Source organism: Dipodomys merriami, unplaced genomic scaffold, assembly GCF_024711535.1.
Source record: "Dipodomys merriami isolate MVZ:Mamm:240054 unplaced genomic scaffold, mDipMer1.0.p SCAF_2151, whole genome shotgun sequence".
NCBI lineage: Eukaryota > Metazoa > Chordata > Mammalia > Rodentia > Heteromyidae > Dipodomys > Dipodomys merriami.
The window spans coordinates 31,565-46,135 of NW_027203551.1; the positions used below are offsets into that span (position 1 = coordinate 31,565).

Consider the following 14,571-nt stretch of genomic DNA (forward strand, 5'->3'; position numbering starts at 1 on the left):
TAGATTCGTTTAGGTCTTTCCATGTCACCTAGCTGTTTAATTTGTATCACTGGCTAAATGTCACGCTGAGCTGCTGAAACCTGCCTGTGTTGCATTACATTCTGTACCCTTTCATTCCATATACCTAGTTTATAAGTGGTTAGTAAATTTCAGGTACTACTGATTCATTCTGTGCAGCCAGAGGTGAAAAGTTTAAACTCTGGAATCTTTGTGAAATAGATGGTCATTCAAAAGGCAGTTTTAAATCTTTTATGCAAAGCTAAAAGATTAAGCCATTACTAGAATAGCATAAAATTGATAAAGGACCTCCCCAAACTGTAGTAAATAGCTTTTTCACTGTTTTATGATATAGGCGACTCTGAGTTCCTGTGTGTAGCCTGTGCTGACCTGGTAGATAGGTAAACATTTATTACTGGGTTTTTTTTCAGTTCCAATTAGGATGAAGAGACATTGATCTGTTAAGTTTATCTTAACCTGTCAAGTCTCCAGCTGACAAAGATATATCTGGATGGAAACTCTTTCCTCTGTTTATGTGAAGTTCTCACTTTGCATATTCTATAAACCAATACAGTCAACCCTATGTCACTTAGTTCCTGTTTCTTCTCTTTTTATTTTTATTTTTATTTTATTTTATTTGAGAACATACTGTACAGAGGGGCTACAATTACATGGGCAGGATAATGCATACATTTCTTACCAAGCATTGCAGCCTCCTCCTTTGTTTACCCTTCACCTCCCTTCCCCGCCTCCCCCCTCCCCCCACCCAATTATACCCCCCTCCCCCCACCCAATTATACCCCCCTCCCCCCCACACCGACATTGTAAAGCTGGTTTTGACATGACATTTTGTACTTCTCATTGTTGCAACAGGTCCACCTGAATCCTTAAACGACTTGTTTGTCCCCATCTCCTCCACATGTTATACTGACATCAAATATAGTGAAAGCGGGGGTTACACTGTGGGGGAGGGACATACAAAGCAACAAAGAAATAATCTTATAAATGCGTTAGAAACACATGCATGAAAGAAACGAAAACATTAAAATACATATTTAAGGGTTCATTTTCCTAACATCACATTATCTGACCTTTTCCGCTTGACTCATACCTATACTAGATATTGCAAATAAGGGAAACCATGGGACCTATGCTTCTTTGGGCCTGGCTTACTTCACTTAATATAATTTTTTCCAAACCTTTCAATTTCCTAACAAATGGGGAAATGTCATTCTTTCTGATGGAGGCATAGAATTCCATTGTGTATATATACCACATTTTCTTGATCCATTCATCTACTGAGGGGCATCTGGGTTGGTTCCATAACTTAGCTATGGTAAATAATGCTGCAATAAACATAGTTGTGCTGGTAGCTTTAGTGTGGTCTTGTTTGTAAACATTTGGGTAAATGCCCAAAAGTGGGATTGCTGGATCATAGGGGAGATCTATGTGAAGTCTTTTGAGGAACCTCCATACTGCTTTCCAAAGTGGTTGAACAAGTTTACATTCCCACCAACAATGAAGTAAGGTTCCTTTCTGTCCACATCCCCTCCAGCATCTGTTGTTGTTAGAGTTCTTGATTTTTGCTGTTCTAACTGGAGTGAGGTGATATCTCAATGTTGTTTTGATTTGCATTTCTTTTATGGCTAGGGATGTTGAACATTTCTTCATGTGTCTATTGGCCATCCTTGTTTCTTCTTCAGAGAAGCTTCTCTTTAAGTCTTTCGCCCACTTATTTATTGGGCAGTTGTTTCTTTGAGGATTTGTTGTTGGGTGGTTTAATTTTTTGAGTTCCAAGTATATTTTAGATATGAGACCCTTGTCCGTTGTATGGCTAGTAAAGATCTTCTCCCAAACGGTGGGCTTTCTATTGATCTTGCTAGCTATGTCATTTGCCCTGCAGAAGCTCTGCAACCGTATACAATCCCATTTGTCCAATCTTTCTTTGATTTGTTGTGCTTCCGGGTCTCTATTCAGAAAATTTCGGCCTGAGCCAAGGAGACCTAAGGTTTCTCCTATTCCATCCTGTAATGTTTTCAGAGTGTCTGCTTTGAGTTCAAGGTCTTTGATCCATTTGGAGTTGATTCTGGTGCAGGGTGATATATAAGGATCTAGCTTTAGTTTTCTACATGTAGTTAACCAATTTTGCCAGCACCATTTACTGAAGAGGCTGTCTTTCTTCCATTCTATTGTTTTAGCTTCCTTATCGAAGATTAGATGGCTATAGGTCTGTAGGTTCATTTCTGGGTTTTCAATTCTATTCCATTGGTCCTGAGGTCTGTTCTTATGCCAATACCAAGCTGTTTTGATTACTATGGCTTTATAGTAGAGTTTGAAATTTGGTATTGATATTCCTCCAGCAGTGTTCTTTCCGTTGAGGAGCGTTTTTGCTATTCGGGGTCTTTTATTGTTCCATATGAATTTTTGGATTGCCTCCTCTATTTCCTTGAAGAATGAGGGTGTAATTTTGATAGGTATCGCATTGAATTTGTAGATAGCCTTGGGAAGTATTGCCATTTTCACGATGTTAATCTTGCCAATCCAGGAGCATGGGAGGTTTTGCCATTTTTTAAGTTCTGTGTTGATTTCCTTTTTCAAGATTTTAAAGTTTTCATCATAGAGGTCCTTCACTTCTTTGGTTAAGTTAATTCCTAGGTATTTTATTTTTTGTGGGGCTATTACAAATGGAGTTGCTTTCCTAATTTCAGCCACACTTTTCTCATTGTTGGCATATAGAAAAGCCATTGATTTTGGGGGGTTAATTTTATAACCTGCTACTTTGCCAAAGTTTTGAATCAGCTTGAGTAATTTGGGAGTGGAGTCTATGGGATTCTTTAAATACAAGATCATGTCATATGCAAAGAGGGAGAGTTTTATTTCTTCTTTCCCTATTTGGATCCCCTTTATGTCTGCATCTTGTCTTATTGCTGTAGCTAGGCATTCTAATACTAGATTGAAGAGAAGTGGAGAGAGTGGGCATCCTTGTCTTGTTCCTGAGTTAAGAGGAAATGGCTTTAGTTTTTCACCATTGAGTATAATGCTGGCTGTAGGTTTGTCATATACAGCCTTTATTGTATTGAGGAATGTTCCATGGATTCCTAATTTTTCCAGAACCTTCATCATAAAGGGGTGTTGGATCTTGTCAAATGCTTTTTCTGCATCTATTGAGATAACCATGTGGTTCTTATTCTTGCTCCTGTTGATGTGATGAATAATATTAATTGATTTGCATATATTGAACCAGCTTTGCATCCCTGAAATGAATCCTGTTTGATCATGGTGTATGATTTTTTGGATGAATTGTTGAAGTCGATTGGCCAAAATTTTGTTGAGAAGTTTTGCATCAATGTTCATCAAAGAAATGGATCTATAGTTCTCTTTCTTTGATGAGTCCCTGCCTGGTTTTGGGATGAGGGTTATGATGGCTTCATAGAATGTGTTCGGTAGTGAGCTTTCTCTTTCAATTTCATTGAAGAGTTGGAGGAGTATTGGTGTGAGCTCTGCTTTGAAGGCCTTGTAAAATTCCGCTGTAAAACCATCTGGTCCTGGACTTTTCTTAGCTGGGAGGTCTCTTATTGCTGTTTCTATTTCAATGCTTGATATGGGCCTGTTAAGCTGGTTTAACTCATCTTGGTTTAGTTTTGGCATGTCAATATTTGCTAGGAAAAGGTCCATTTCTGTCAAGTTCTCAAACTTATTAGCATAAAGTTTTGAGAAGTATTCCCTTATAATGTTCTGAATCTTGGTTGTTTCCGTGGTGATGTTTCCATTCTCATCTCTGAGTTTATTAATTTGGGTGTGTTCTCTCCTTTTTCTGATAAGGTTTGCTAAGGGTCTATCAATTTTGTTAAGTTTTTCGAAGAACCAACTCTTTGTTTTGTTGATTCTTTCTATAGTTTTTTTGGATTCTAATTCATTTAATTCTGATTTAATTTTGATTATTTCTTTCCGTCTACTGGATTGGGGTTTATCTTGCTGCTCTTTTTCAAGGAGGTTTAGATGTGTCATTAAATTGTTAGTTTCCGATCTCTCCAATTTGTTGATGTAGGAGCTCAGAGCTATAAACTTGCCTCTGAGTACTGCCTTTGCTGTGTCCCAGAGGAGCTGGTAATTTGTGTGTTCATTTTTGTTGAATAGCATGAACATTTGAATTTCCTTTCTAATCTCTTCCATGACCCACTCATGATTCAGCTGTGTGTTGATCAGCCTCCATGTGATACCGGACTTTCTTTGGTGGCTTTTGGTGTTGAGTTCTAATTTTATTCCCTTGTGGTCAGAGAGAATGCAAGGTATAACTTCAATGTTTCTGAATTTAGACAAGTTTGCTTTGTGGCCTAAAATGTGATCTATTTTAGAAAACGTTCCATGTGCTGCTGAGAAGAACGTGTATTCTGATGCTGCTGGGTGAAATGTTCGGTAAATGTCTGTTAAGTCTAGTTGATCTATGCAGCTGTTTAGATCTGCGGTTTCTCTGTTGAGTTTTTGCCGAGTTGATCTATCTAGTGGGGAGAGTGGTGTGTTAAAATCCCCAACAATTAATGTCTTTGGATCTATATTGGATTTGAGGGAAAGTAGTGTTTCTTTGATAAATTTGGGTGCTCCATTGTTTGGCGAATAGATATTTAGAATTGTAATATCCTCCTGAAGGAGAGATCCTTTAATTAGTATGTAGCGACCTTCTTTATCTCTTCTCACGAATTTTAATTTGAAGTCTATTTTATCTGATATTAGGATTGCAACTCCCGCCTGTTTATGAGGGCCGTTTGCTTGGTAGATTTTGTTCCAGCCTTTAACCTTGAAAATGTGTTTGTTTTTACGGGCAAGATGTGACTCCTGCAGGCAGCAGATAGAAGGGTCTTGTTTTTTAATCCAACTAGACAGTCTATGTCGCTTAATTGGAGAGTTCAGTCCGTTAACGTGAAGAGATAGGACTGAGAGGTATTTGGGAGTTCCTGCCATGTTATCCACCTTCTTGGGGGCTGTGAAATCTGGGTTCTTCCTAAGGTTCTTGGATTCTCAGTTTGGGTGCAGTTTCTTGGCCTTTGTTGCGTTCTTGTTGGTTTTCTATGTGTAGGACATCTTTAAGAATCTTTTGCAGGGCTGGTTTGGTGGAGATGTATTGTTTCAATTTTTCTTTGCTATGGAAGGTTTTTATTTGGCCTTCAGTTATGAAGGAGAGTTTAGCTGGGTACAGTATTCTTGGTTGATAGTTGTTTGTTTTTAGGGCATGGCATACGTCATTCCAGGCTCTTCTTGCTTTGATTGTCTCTGCTGAGAAATCTGAGGTAATTCTAATTCGTTTCCCTTTATAGGTGATTAACCTTTTCTCCTTGACAGCTTTAAGGATCTTTTCCTTGGTCTGGGTTGATCCTGTGTGGATTATAATGTGACGGTGGGATGTCCTATTCTGGTCTGGTCTATTTGGGGTTCTAAAAGCTTCTTGTATCTGAATAGGCCTCTCTTTTTGTATGTTTGGGAAGTTCTCTGCTAGGATCCTGTTAAACAAATTTCCTAGACCATTAACTTCTGTTTCTAGGTGCTCCTCTACACCCATTATCCTTAGATTGGGCCTCCTGATGGTGTCTTCCAGGTGTTGGATAGACCTATCATATTTCTTGGACTTGTCTTGGATGGTTGTATGTTCTTTCTCTATAATATCTAGGCTGTCTTCAATCCCTGAGATTCGATCTTGTGCATGGTCTAACCTGTTGTCAAGACTCTCTACTTTGTTTTTTATCTCTTTTCCTTCTAATTGGTCAGCTTTGATGGCTTCAAGTTCTTTGTTGAAGCTCTGTTTTAGGTCTTGTATGAATTTCTTTACTTCCTTAATTTGGTGTTCAGTGTTTGTTCTCAAATCACTTAGTTGATTGGTTATGGTTTCTTTGGACTCCCATTCCTTCTGTTGGGTTCCATTCAGCATTCCCTTTGTGGTCTCCCTGACTTCCTTCAGCTCTTTGTTAATGGATTCCATGAATGTCTTTAGTGATCTTTGTGTATTCTCTACCTGGTCTCTTAATTCGTGAATTACTCTTTGATTAGTTTCCTCCCTTCTGTGGGATTCCTGCAGTTCTCTTTGAGTGTTCTCTGCCTGCTCACGCCATTCCTCCCTTTCTCTTTGAGTATTCTCAAGTTGTTCACGCAAATCCTGTATCAGTTTTTGAGAAGCTTCCTCACGCTTATGATATTCCTGTATAATCTTCTGGGATGCCTCCTCTCTCTCCCTATCACGCTCATACAGAGTCCTTTGTACATTGTCAAACTTCTCATTTATCATGTTTGCTCTTAGTGTTTGTAGAGCTATTTGGGAACTCTCCTCTGGATTATTCTTTATCTGTTCTAATCCCTGATTATCAAGGTTGGGAATTGAGATACCCGAATTTGCCATTTTTCTTGTGTTTTTCCGGCTTACTCGGCCCATTTGAGATAAAGATTGCACCAGTTTTGTGCTAGAACACTATCTTAAGGCAACCATCAACCAAAGTTTGCATTTGTACAGTCAATAGTCTACAGATACAATCTAGTTCAACAGATACATCTATTCAACATCAAACGACTATATGTTAAAGGACTTCGAACCGCAGAAAAGAATTTGGAAAACCAGAAATTATTAGGATTAGGGAGAGATGTGGGTAAAAAATAGGAATAGATTGGTGTGGGGAGGCACAGGGAGAGTTAACTATGTCCTAATCACAGTGCAGGAAATGAGTTGGGTAGGATGCAAGTAGAGAGAGAGAGAAAAAGAAGAGACGGAAAGGGGAATAAAGAGAGACTAGAAAAAGAATAGAAATGTAAAAATTAATGTTATTATAGAGGTTAAAAGACCGTCTATTTAGAGAGGAATGTGAATATGTTCAGAGAAGGGGAGGGACATAGAGGAGTTGTGAAAAGCTTTAAGGATGGGAACGGGAGAAGAATATATCAGAAGTTCAGTAGAGCTAGATAAAAAACAAAAAGATAATTAAGAAAGAAAGAAAAAGAGAAAGAAGACAAGAAAAGAAAGGAAAACTCTTATTCACGTATTCCTAAAATAAAAATTATAAGATGAGAAAAAAAAAAAGGTTACTGGAAAACAATTATTTTTTCAGAAGAGGCAAAGATTAAAGATTAATAAAAGTTTTAGAAGGGAAAAAAATTTATATATATATATATATATATATATGGTAACAAAAAACAAAAAACAAGCAAAAAAAAAAAGAAAAGAAGAAGAAGAAGAAAAAAAGAAAAAAGAAAGAAAAAGAAAAAAAAAAGAAAAAGAAAAAGAAAAAAAAGTCTTTTGATTTTTTTTTTTGGGGGGGGAGGAGTGGGAAGAATCCTGTATCTCCCTTTTGTCTGCAACCAGTCTCTTGTTGGAGTCTCTGGTCAGCTTGAGGTCCTGTGGCTTGATTGGTTTCTTAAGTCGGTTGGTTGGAAGAGGCAGAAAAATGCTCTGCTTTACCCAAGATTTTGAGATCCCCCTCCCAGGTTAGTTTTCTGGGAGGGTGGTCTGCTTTGAGAGTCACAAAAGAGGGGGATGTGGTGATGAGGCTAGGTTCTGGGTAGAGTTGAGGCCTTTCAATATACAGTAGCTTTTCCCTGGGGCTATTTTGTGATAAAGCTCACAGCGCCCAGCCTGGAGCCATTCTCAGGGTTTCTGTTTTTCAATTGATTGTCGAGGCTGCTAGAGGGAGGGGCAGCCTCTGGCTCTGGTTACCCAGTGAAGCAAGGCACTCCGATGGCTGGAGCCTGAGCTGGGTGACTTTTCCCTGGATGGAGCTGAGTCTGGCAGGTCACTTCGCCGTTAAGTTCTTGTGACCTGCTAAATGACTCATTTTATTCCAAGGCCTGAGGTGGAGCTAGCAGCTCCTCCGAACTTTGTCGGTATCCAAGATGCAGATCACCGGTGCTGGGGGGGGAGGGGTGGCCTTCCCTCCTCTGCTCCCTGAGGAGTGAGGATGTCGGGCTTGTACTCACGCCGAGTCTTGGATCCTGGGTCGTCTCTGGTCTGCAAACAGCAGGATGAAGATGTTCGCTCCTTGTCGGTTCTTGTTGGTGTTGAGTAGAATCTGCTCGTCCGCTGCGTCTGGCTCCTTCGTCCCCGACTCTCTGTGTCTCAGGTATGTCTCCGCGGCGGTGGTCGCCGCCGCCGCGGCGCCGCCGCCGGAGCGGCAGCTGCTGCGTTTCCTTGGTGCCGCGGCCCCGCCGCCGGAGCGGCAGCTGCTGCGTTTCCTTGGTTTCCCCTCTCTTGTCTAACTCTCTGTCCTGTGATGACACACTTGGTGTGATTCTCTGGCTTAGGACTGTTCACTGGAACTCTAAAACTCCTTTCTATGCGAGAGCTTGTTCAGATTCCAGCTTCTCCTCCGCCATCTTCCCTTAACATCTCTCTTTAAATCTTTAGCCCACTTATTTATTGGACAGTTGTTTCTTTGAAGATTTTTTGTTGGGGGACAATCCCCCTTTTTAAAATCTTTTACTTGAAAAAATCTGTGAAATGTTGGTAGAATTTGCAACATTCTAATATAGGCTGATAATAGTTTTGATTATAAACAAAATGGGGTGATTATAATTTTGTACTATATTGTAATATGCTGTATATAATATGGTTATGTCAGTGTGTTTTACAAAGCCAAAATTAAGGTATTAACAGAAGTAGTGAAGTAGTATAATGAACCACATCTCTCAGCTAACATGAAGACTTAACTATCTTTTAGGACTTAACTCTTGGTTAACCTTCCTCTCTACCCTATCACTTCCCTTCACCTGGCTTCTGCCATGTAACAAATTACCCAAATCCTAGCAGTTTAAAACAACTATTTGCTCATAATTTTATGAATCAGAAATTCAAGACAGGTATTATTTAATACTTTAGTGAGTTTCTAGACAATGGCTATCAGATATTTTCTGGGCTACATCATCTGAAAGCTTTGTCAGCATAGATGTACATAATGGAGCGTTTGAGGTTCTGGATCACTAATGCTGGCTGATACACACTGTGATGACTGAAAGCCCTATGTGTAATCATCTAAAGACTTATTTACTCACTGTGTAGTATCTGTGCTGAACTAGACAGAGATCATTCTTTTATCTAAACTATTACCATAGGGGCCCTCCAGCTGAGGTGGGGAACAACTAATGCCTTTTGTTTGCTGTTCATTTTAGTACAAGGTCTCAATTATTTCTAGTTTCTCAGCTTTTTGTGCACCTGGGACTATAGGAACACCCCTACCATGTTAGGCTCAATCCAGTTTTTTGGTGTGTGTGTGTGTGTGTGTTTATGTGTTTGTGTGTGTGTGTGTGTGTGTGTGTGTGTGTGTGTGTGTGTGTGTGTGTGTGTGTGTGTGTGTGTGTGTGTGGGTATGTTGGTCTTAGAGATTAATCTCAGACCTTGGGCACTGTCCCTCAACTATTTTGGTCAGGACTAGTGCTCTACCACTTGAATCACAGCTCTACATCCAGCCATTTGGTGGTTAATTGGAGATCAGGTTCTTACAGACTGGGCTGGTTTAGAATGTTGATCCTTAGATTTCAGTCTCCTAAGTAGCTAAGATTACAAGTTTGAGCTACTGGTGCCTGGTTCCCTTTGGCATGTTTGTGTGGGGCATTAGTGGAAGGGGGTGTAGAGTGGGGTGAGGCAGGGGAGTAGGAGGGCAAGGATGGTAAGGGGAAACAAAGGAGGAGGCAACAATGCTTGATAAGAAACATACTCATTACCTTTACCTTGCTCATGTAATTGTAACCCCTCTGTACAGTATTTTCACAAAAAAAAACTTATTAATAGCCGGGTGCTGGTGGCTCAGACCTGTAATCCTAGCTACTCAGGAGGCTGAGATCTGAGGATCGCGGTTCAAAGCCAGCCCGGGCAAGAGGGACCGTGAGACTCCTATCTCCAATAAACCACCAGAAAACCAGAAGTGGCTCTGTAGCTCAAGTGGTAGAGTGCTCGCCTTGAGCTGAAGAGCTGAGGGACAGCGCCCAGGCCCAGAGTTCAAGCCCCACGACTGACAAAAAAAAATTAATAAAAGAATTCTTTTTAATCATTCTATAATATGATCTTATGTTCATTGTAGCCAATCCCCATTTGCACATAGGCAAATAGACAGCTGTCTATTGGTTCCTCCATAGTACAGCATTTATACAGGGTTGTACTTCATGGCTGTAAACACATTCCACTGATGAGAAACCAGTCTTCACCTTATTTCTTTTTTTTTTAATTTAATTTAATTTTATTTGTGAACATACTATACAGAGGGGTTACAATTACATGGGCAGGATAATGCGCACATTTCTTACCAAGCATTGCAGCCTCCTCCTTTGTTTACCCTTCACATCCCTTCCCAGCCTCCCCCTCCCCCCATTCCCAATTCTTCCCCTCCCCTCCCCCCACCCCTGCACCGACATTGTAAAGCTCATTTTCGACATGACAATTTGTACTTCTCATTGTTGCAACAGGTCCACCTGTATCCTTAAACGACTTGTTTTTCCCCATCTCCTTCACAAGTTATACTGACATCAAATATAGTGAAAGCAGGGGTTATACTGTGGGGGAGGGACATACAAAGCAACAAGGAAATAATATTATAAATGCGTTAGAAACACATGCATGAAAGAAAAAAAACATTAAAATACATATCTAAGGGTTCATTTTCCTAACATCACTTTATCTGATCTTTTCTGCTTGACTCATATATATATTATATATTGCAAATAAGGGAAACCATGGGACTTCACATTATTTCTTAACACACTTTTCCTCTGACCTATTTTGTCCTCTCTCCTTAAAGGAAACTGGCAGTCCTTTTTCTGGCAAAAGTCGTGCCCTTGCTCCTGACTCATGGCTTCTCTATCGACTGGGGAATAGGCAAAACTGAGTTCACCTTAGAGAAGCCTGGATAGTGAAGCACAACAAGGAAAGGATTTCTTACTTATGTTTTGTGTTGGATTTTGTGTAGCTGTCCTCCAGCTATGCAAGTATCATGAGAAAAGGTATTTCTTTTTTTGTTACTGAAGTTTTATTATGTTTTGAATATAATTGCTGTAAAAGATGCAGGAGGCATGGTCCTTCCTCCTTCAAATACTGCCTGCTCAGCCTCCACACATTCCCTGGCTGTAGAGTTGTTCAGTGTTGAGGATAACTGAAAAAGATATTTCTGATCTGAAGGTATTACATTGGACTACTGACGTTTCTTTTTTATTTGTTGTTGGTTGTGGGGCCTGAACTCTGGGCCTGGGTGTTGTCCTTCAGCTCTTCAGCTTGAGTGGCTTGAGCCACAGCACCACTTCCAGCTTTTTTCTGCTTATGTGGTGCTGATGAGATGAAACCAGGGACTCATGCATGCAAGGCAAACACTCTACCACTGAGTCAACTTCCCAGACCTATTCAAGGTACTTGATAACACTACTGGAAAACTATAGAAGGTATCTGTGAACATTCTATTCCTTTGTGAATCACCTAACCCATTAGGTTTTCTGTAATTAGTCATAGCATTCTTCAGAGCAAGAAGGAAGATGTGATACTTAACTGTGCCTACCCATAAGAGGTTGCTATTGGGAAGTTTCTTGGGTCTCCTGTTTGGTCTTCTGGGAACACTTTTTCACCAACTTGTTCTTAGACTGTGGATCTGAATAGGTGAGTACCTTCTTTTCCTTCCTTGCTGTGTAACAATGTCAGTCATGTGGGTTGTGTGATATTTTTTTGTGCCTCTTATTTCTTTCTTTCTTTAGTACCATTATTGGGGCTTGAACTAAGGATTGGAAAAGTGTCCCTGAGGTTGTTGTGTGTGTGTGTGTGTGTGTGTGTGTGTGTGTGTGTGTGTGTGTGTGTGTGTGTGTGTGTGTGTGTGTGTGATGTCTAGTTCTCTACCACATGAGGCTTTGAGTAGCTAGGACCATAGGCATGAGCTACCAGCATAGTGTCTCTTTTCCATACAAAACTTTACAGCTCACAAGACTAGAAATAACCTTTGTCTTGGTCATCATTGTTTCTTTAGCCCTTAGCAGAGGCTATGTATATAAAACTGCCTAAAATAATTTGTTAATTGAATTGTGAATGAATAGCTCTCATTTAGTGGTAGCTTATTTGTTTTATTATTTTAACACTGGAATATTTTTCACTATATCAATACTCAGTATAGAATAGTTAAAGAGTGTGTCAGGATATGAGTATAGCAAAGGAACTTCCAAGTTGAATAATTCTAAAGTAATCTGGATTTGAGGTGATTACACAAAGAATAATACAGTATCCCTAATGGTATAGAAGGGCCAGAAAACAGCAAAACAAAAATTTCATGCCTTCTACAATATGCACCAGTCATGTTTTAAGAACTTCTGATGAAGAATAACCAATGTTTGATTTAAAGGCAATTGATTGATTTTTTATTAATAAGTTTTGTTTTTACTGTGAAAATACCATACCAGAGGGGTTACAATTACATGAGCATGGTAATGAGTACATTTCTTATCAAGCATTTACCTCAAGATAAGGACTTAAATTGTTTTTCTTTCTTGCTATTGTTTCTAACATATTTATAAGATGATTGATTTCTAGTTTAGTCTGCCAGTTATAATTTTTTAAAAGCTCCAGAAGCCATTTCAGTTATATATTAATTTCCTTCAAGAATTTTCTACTTTACCTCATTGTTTTTCATATCCAGCTTGGCTTTATAATTAAACTTTATTTTGGGGCCTATTGGCTTTATGCCTAATAAACTTGAAGCACTTTTTATATATCTATGTGAACTTCAACATAGATTTCCTTTTTTCCCCCTCACAGAACTCTGGTGCCTAGACAAATCATGCTAAACAACTTGAAATACATTTTTATCATCTAATCTTTTCTTTTTACTGTGAAAATACTGTACAGAGGGGATACAATTACATGGGCAAGACAATGAGTACATTTCTTATCAAGTATTGTAGCCTCCTCCTTTGTTTCCCCTTCCCATCCCTTCCCATCCTCCCCCCATCCCCCACCCAATGCTCCCTGCTACCCCCCTGCACCAAAGTTGTAAAGTTCCTTTTCGACATAATTACTTGTACATCTCACTGTTGCAATGGGTCCACCTGTATCCCTATTTAAATGATTTGTTTTTATCCTTTCCCTCCACAAATTATACCGACATCAAATACAGTGAAAGCAGGGGTTATACTATGGGGGAGGGGGACATACAAAGCAACAAAGAAATAATCTTATAAATGTGTTAGAAACAATCGCATGAAAGAAAAAAAACATTTGAATACATATCTTAGGGTTCATTTCCCTAACATCACCTTAATCGACCTTTTCTGCGTGACTCAGACATATACTAGGTATTGCAAATAAGGGATACCATGGGACCTATGTTTCTTTGGGCCTGGCTTACTTCACATAATATAATTTTTTTCCAAGTTTTTCCATTTCCTAACAAATGGGGCAATGTTGTTCTTTCTGCTGGAGGCATAGAATTCCATTGTGTATATATACCACATTTTCTTGATCCATTCATCTACTGTGGTGCATCTGGGTTGGTTCCATATCTTAGCTATAGTAAATAATGCTGCAATAAACATAGTTGTGCTGGTAGCTTTAGTGTGGTCTTGTTTGTAAACATTTGGTTAAATGCCCAAAAGTGAGATTGCTGGGTCATAGGGGAGCTCTATGTGGAGTCTTTTGAGGAACCTCCATACTACTTGCCAAAGTGGTTGAACAAGTTTACAATCCCACCAACAATGCAGTAACGTAATCTTTTCAACATCATAACAATCCTGGTGATTTTTCCAAGTTCTTAGACAGTAACCTACAATTTGACTCTTATTGGCTTTCAATCTATTAGTTTGATTTGTGGATTATAGAGTCATACTTGATATATGTTAAAATCTCAGTTTGTAGAGCTTTCTGTCCAACTAAAATGACTAGAGTTATTTAAGAATCATTCTAGAAAACCAAGTACAGGGATTATGTAATGGAACAACATCCTAAAACATTTTTAACAATGGAAATATGATTTAACTGCATCAAAAATTATTTAACATTATAGAAAAAAACAGAAGTAAGCAAAAGAGTAACTCCTAAATCAGTTATTCTTATTTTAAAGGGGATTAAATTGAGGTTGGAAGCTTGGATTAGTTGGTAGAGCCAATGAGCGAAAGCAGAATATACTGATTTAGAGTTCCAGTCTTGGACATAAAATTAAAAGAAATCAAAGGGATTTGACAACTTAGACAAATTCACCATATAAACAATGAAAAATCACTAGATTTTTTTTAGTGTATCAATTTAGAACCAATTTATAAAGACTGGGTATTGTGTGACAAATTTGTTTGATTTGCTTAACATAGAACAACAATGGATTTTTAACTTTCAATAGATATGTTTTTCTATGCGTTCAACATGATGTATATATTTAAAAGGGCTGTTTACCAGGTCTTTTTACAAAGACTGTCAGGATGAAGTGAGTGTAGTCATTCAAGAAACAAAAGCAAACATGGCCCATTTTCCAATGGTTTTAGAAAAAAAATACAAAGCTCATAACAAAGTTATGCACAACTCCTACATTGGAGAAGAATCAAGATAATTCATAAATATTTATGCTCTACATAATTCAGACTGAAATATTTAAT

At 38.8% G+C, this 14,571-nt stretch overlaps 1 long non-coding RNA gene across 14 annotated transcripts in view; it reads left to right on the top strand.

Annotated features, from left to right (window-relative positions):
• LOC138834462 (uncharacterized) overlaps positions 1–14,571 on the top strand; it is a 43,329-nt gene that overhangs the window by 5,081 nt on the left and 23,677 nt on the right. For 7 of the 14 annotated variants that reach the window (XR_011374120.1, XR_011374115.1, XR_011374119.1 and 4 more), the window contains 3 exons: positions 10,758–10,959; positions 11,219–11,358; positions 11,453–11,602. The exons of 1 other annotated variant lie outside the window; for it this stretch is intronic. This is a non-coding gene — a long non-coding RNA (uncharacterized lncRNA). Of the gene's footprint in view, positions 1–7,988; positions 8,091–10,757; positions 10,960–11,218; positions 11,359–11,452; positions 11,603–14,571 lie in introns of all 14 variants that reach the window. 6 more of the 14 variants (XR_011374121.1, XR_011374122.1, XR_011374116.1 and 3 more) reach the window with 6 other exon arrangements.